At 37.5% G+C, this 5,952-nt stretch overlaps 1 protein-coding gene across 1 annotated transcript in view; it reads right to left on the bottom strand.

Annotated features, from left to right (window-relative positions):
- Positions 1-5,308, bottom strand: part of LOC101851551 (lysophospholipid acyltransferase 1) — a gene marked incomplete in the record, with an annotated part of 75,823 nt that extends 70,515 nt beyond the window's left edge. Inside the window, 1 exon segment of the mRNA XM_035973429.1 lies at positions 5,098-5,308.
- Between the last annotated feature and the right edge of the window lie 644 nt (positions 5,309-5,952).

A 5,952-nucleotide genomic window follows, 5' to 3' on the forward strand; every position in this document is an offset into this window, starting at 1 on the left:
AGAGAGAGAGAGAGAGAGAGAGAGAGAGAGAGAGAGATGTACCCATTGCAATTCCTCTCCTTCCCTCTATATTTTAATCCGTGTGAATGACATCACCAACTATCAAATAGCATCCCATTAAAATAAATTATATATGAATAAATACAATTGGCAATATCTCATTTCCCCCTGGCTATGTAAATGTAGCCCTTTTCACTCTGTATGACGGCATTACCTTACACTGTACTCAATTACAATGCAGTAGTTTCACTAAACGATGCTGTTAAACACGTTACATTCCATAGCGCTCTATTTTGCATCACAATGCCAATATCATATTACAACGTAGGCCCTACATAATTCCATACAATGGACTGTTTTGTACTATTGTGCTGTTGCCTATTGCATTACAATAAACTGTATTAAATAAAAACAATTATATAGCTTACTTTTGGTTTTGCACTACATGATTACATGATAATTGCATTGCAGTGTGTCAATCTCCATGGATCCATTGTATCTATTACAAATGTTTTGTATCACTATGTGAACAAGTGGGAGACAGCGTATTGTGAGGTAAAATTCTGTATTATTATACAGGAAAAAAGTGTAAGAGCATGGGAGTATATCGGAGGTGTATACCGAAGAGCCACATTGTAACACTGAATTATAACATTACCCAAGCAGCAAAAGTGAATATATTCACATAAACATAAAATGACAACATTGAAAAATGCTCAAAATTCAATTTTGCTTGTAATAACTGAAAGAGGCAGATGCAAGAAAACTTAGAGAGGGATTTGCTATCTGGTGTAAATTCCTCTATACTAGTCCAGAAATACAGCAGTAAAGCCCTGACAATGTCACAGCATAGCTGTTGAACTCCGAAAAAAGGTCACACAATAAAATCATCGCAGCATAAAAAAAACTCCACTTAACAAATACTAAAGTTCGAACTAATACAATGGCGGAAGAAATGTTTAGATGATGTATATACGCAAAGCACACACGTGTAATGGAAAATTGATCAAAGTCCAGAACTCGAAACTATTGTATAATTATAATTGCTTTTATCTCATGCCCTACTTCCCAGTGGTCTTTTCTCAATAACTGTCATAACAAACAAGTTTTAATATTCCGTCTTCCCTTAATCTGACAACTGGGTTTTTCCATTTTTCATTATTTTCATATTAATTTGACTTTATTGATATTTTTTGAAAAGACAACCCTCAGGCAAGTAAATTATAACTCTTAAAAAGAATTACTATTAATATTCTATCAAACTATTCTTGAGATTTTGAAATAACAATATTTTATGATATCTTAATCTACCAGCGCTTCTCTCTGTATGACATTCAAGAATGAGGAACAAGGGTGTATGCTCTTGGCTCAGGGTTTACCACGGTAGACTGCAGGGAAGTATGCCAGTTTGTCACAGGCCCACCCCCCCTCGACTGTGCCCTGCATGATGGAAGTTATCACTGACACTCTCAAAAAGAGTAAATGAATGATTTATTTTTTGTATGAATTGCATTTTATTTTTCAATTGTTTTTAACAAAAGAACATTCATTGCTGAAATTTTACATAGTAATTTGCTTTGATTTGCATACAAAAAGGAAGAAATATTGAACAACACAAGCTGAATTGACATTTCAGAGGGACTATATCTCTACACCACCAATTTGAAGGTGGACAATAAAAAACTTAAGTTACAACTACAGTGTTAAAGTGCTGTAATTATAACAAACTGGGCCTACAAGTGACAAACTGGGCAGCCCCCGGACTGTAGTGTGTGGGTAACCTTGGCTTGAATCCCAAACAACATTCCTGATTTCATGTCATATTTGAGGGGCATTTTTTTCATGAATAACACAATTCAGAGGAAAAGGATTCTGTTTTGACATTTTATTGTTATCGTGTCAACCATGAAAAGGGACACAATACACTTGTACAATAATTATTGATGAAAAATAAAGACAGAAAAAAGGATATCTTCACGGGAGTTTCGCACTTCAGTAAAATCATACTAATTATGGAGGTATGGAGTGATTTTACACCCTTTTCAACACTGCAAGGCACAACTTTCAAATTTAACCTTCATTTCTGATAGATAACCACATGTGTGAAGAGTGGAAAACACCACAATTGGGGATTTGAACCAAGGTCATTTAACTACAGTCCAGTATAGCTAATTCTGGGAATTGGAGGTTACAGTCAACAAGACTATATATACTATGTATGTAGTGTTATGAACACATTCATGGTTTCATGGTATGTGCACAATGTGGAAGTACACTGTATGACATCGTGATCCACAACCAAACATGGAAGTGATATGATGTTGATGTTGTATTAGTTCCAAAGTCAGATCAATGGCTTTCGGCCGTTCAGCCAACAGAATTGAAGTATTTAAACCTTTTTCAAAAATAAATTTTGCCCTACAAATGGTATAATCAATAAATAATTGATATTGTAAGAATGACAATAGTGGCACAGATTAGATGGTCTATCAATTGTTTCTATTGGTTCATATGGTAACCCATTCTCTTTTAAAAGTACCAGTATCAGTAATTTGGACTTTTGTCAGGATATTTGGGACATTCTCGCACTAATTTGGTTCTTTAACACTTTTAGCGCGGCTACAAATTGCAGTGAGATCAGCTTATTCGGGGGTTTGTGCACAGGATTTTTTAGAGAGCAGCAGAGTGTTCCTGTACAGGGAAATGGAGAGATGGAGGAAGACTGTAGGACTGAGGAAAGCGTGCCTGAGCAATGACTTCTCGTCAGCCAAGAGCCCTCTCTATAGCTGAGCAGTAGGGTAGGCCTAAATGTAAGCTCATCATATCACCTAGCCTACGGCCTACAGTTGTCATGTATGATGTATGTCAATTCGTAAGTACTTGAACAGATTTGAGCAGAGTTGCTACCTGCTGAATAAAACCACTGCTGATTTGAAACCATGTTGTTCTACTTTTGTTTCAGTTTTCCCTCCTGCTTGATAGCAAATAGAAACCATTTATCTCTATTGTTCTCTTTTATCGTCCATTGATCATGTGTCTTTTTCTCAATTTCACAAATGAGCTTGCAGTGTATCCCCACATTATAAGGTTTAAAATGAGAGTCCAGCAAGCAGGGATCTGAAATTCAAGCAACCACAATTAAAACTTTAGACGGACTGAAGTGAACAAAACTGTCCCAGCATTATCTGCAATATTTGTCTATTCAGATTTCAAAAGCACCAAACCCAACTTCCGCAGGTGTATAGGGTTGATTTAAAGACTGACCAGAATGCGGTAAATGTGCAAAAAGCATAAAAAGAAATTTTTTTTACGAAGTGATTATTCGGACTCGAGTCCGAATATGAAAAAATATTATTCGGACTCTGATTCTTGTCCAGCATGACATCACTTCCGACTTCCTGTGACTCGTGAATCCGGCTTCCTGTCCTGCCTCACTCGTAACTCGCCTCAGGCTGGGTAGAGACCGGGATCACTTCGGGCAAAAAGGCGTTTTGTGCAGGAGCCGAGTTTTAATCTTATGATGAATTTGAGGCCGGCCTGAAAAGTTATAGAGCGCTTCTAATTCTAATAAATGTTTATTTATCAAGAGGTCATCAGAAGCAATTAAAGATGGCTCGTTAGCATGTGTCGGGGTCGGATGGGCGGCCTGCACACGTGTGGCTGTGTGCGTGTCGGGGAGGGTGGTGGGGGGGGCACTATCGGTCCGGGCTTTGAACGTCGCATACGCGTCAGTCTTTTTCCCCCCGGCAACTGATCATTATTACAATAATAAGCTAGTCTTGACGTAGATCTACGTAATGAATTGTGCGCTGGTCTATGGAATCAAAAGTTGCAATCGATAGGCTTGTGTATTTGAACGAATCGGTCTTTTTTTTTTTTTACACAGCTCATTATATGCAGGTGCCAGGTGGTCTGCTAATCTTCAATTTTACCTTTTTCTACAACAAAGAAAGTGGGAAACGTGGGGGGGGGGGGGGGGGCGTATCAATGAGGCGGCGGGCATTGGATCGGCAGATAAGGTGTGAGGGAAACTAAAAAATGGCGGAAAATTGGAAGCACTGAACGTTAGATCTATAGAACGAAGACACTTCCTTTTTTCGGGACCCGAGTCCGAATAACATTTTTTCATATTGGGACTCGAGTGCGAATAAGAAATTTTTTTATTCGGACTTCATGAAAAAATGTTATTCGGACTCGAGTCCGAATAACGACGGCCTTTTTTTTAATAACACAGAGAAATAAGATGTTAATATCAACTTAATTTAGAATCTACCTCAGAATGCTGAATTTCTGGAATCACAAGATTCTAGGCCTAGATATTCTAGATATAGATCTAGATCTAGATATTTAGATTCTAGATCTAGATATAGATCTAGATCTAGATATATAGATCTAGATCTATCTATGGTTCAATCAAACTTTTTTCCACTGAAAGAGCATTTCAAATTTTTTTTTTAAAGATGCTGTTAAAAATAGCAGCGCATCACACACTGTTGTTGCTTTTTTTTTTTTTTAGACTGGCCAAATCATGATAATGCTAGAGCTAGAGCCTGACAAGTGTTTCTATACTAGACTCTATCATCCCATTCTACTAGCCACAAATCTGTTTAAGGTCAGACTGACCCCATGCATAATACTTTCTGAAATCCTTGATTAAAAATAAAATCCAACATCAGCATTTAAAAAAACAAAAAAAACAATCAAAACTCTTCACTGAGACGGTCCAAAAAAGTACTGTATTTAAATAAAAAAGGATCATGTTTTTTGTTCAACCGGCACCAGACACAATGCATTTTCAGCTGAACCTTGACTTTATTCGTTCTCAAAGTAACAGGGAAAAATCTGAAGGGCAAAGAAACATAATAAAGATAACGTTTTTACAAAAACGCATTATGAATAAGGCGACTAAAGGGAACAAGGGAACGCGACGTCTGCTAGAAAAGAAAGGTCGACGTTCTGAGAATGTCTGCGCAAACCAAGCCGCGGCTAACAAAGAGATATCACTTTTTTTCTTATAACGTCTTTCGAATGCATTGTTACAATATCATTGAAGGTAGAGGTCTGAGGAGATAAAATGCTGATTATTTGTAACAGTACCTGATCAACAGGAAGCCCAACAGCCTTGGAAATAGGTAAGAAAACCTTGGTGCCAGTGTAGATCGGCGAGTCTAACTCCAAAGCCATGTTGATTATTGATCGCCTGATGACCTAACATCACCCTCTGACCTCTGAACTGTGGCACGTTAGTTTCCTTCGTACCACCAAGCAATCGTTGTTTAATTTTTTTTTAAATATTTATTGGGGGGGTGCTGCAAAGTAGAAATTAGAATTAGCCTAGATCTAGATTCTATGTCTTCAAAAGCTGAAAGACCCGTGCCCTTCTTCCGAAATTATACCTTTCCTTTTATTATCACTAGATGAATACGTTGGTAGTAAGCATGGAAACTTTTTGTTATTTCCCGTCACTAAAACTGTTGGGTATTTATTGTTGCCTTTTGAAACTAATCTTACTGAACGCTTAGTTTTCTTTTGATTAAACTTTTATTCTTAAGTTGTTAGAATATTCCTACTCTAGCTCTACAAAAAAGGGAGTGGTGTAGTTACTGGTGTGCCCAGGAGCTGAGCAAAGCAAAGATTCGACAAAATGAATAAAATAATAAAATTACATGTAGGCCTAGATCTATTTCTGTTCATTGTTCATGTCTTTGCGGGAAATAAAATCTGACATGATAAAGTCCGACTAAATTTTCAGTCTGGCCCAGTGCCTGAGTGTATGGAGAGCTCTTTTCGGTGGCCTTTGTTCTAGGCGAAACCAAGGGCTAAATAAGGAAGGACATTTCGAGAAACTTAACTCTCAAACTGTCGTGAAATGTCATTATTGAAACAAAGGTGCTTCTTCTTTGACAACACAAACGTTGATTCGTGACTAATCGTGAGGCCGAGGAAGGAGAT

This window comes from Aplysia californica, unplaced genomic scaffold, assembly GCF_000002075.1.
Source record: "Aplysia californica isolate F4 #8 unplaced genomic scaffold, AplCal3.0 scaffold01219, whole genome shotgun sequence".
Lineage (NCBI taxonomy): Eukaryota > Metazoa > Mollusca > Gastropoda > Aplysiida > Aplysiidae > Aplysia > Aplysia californica.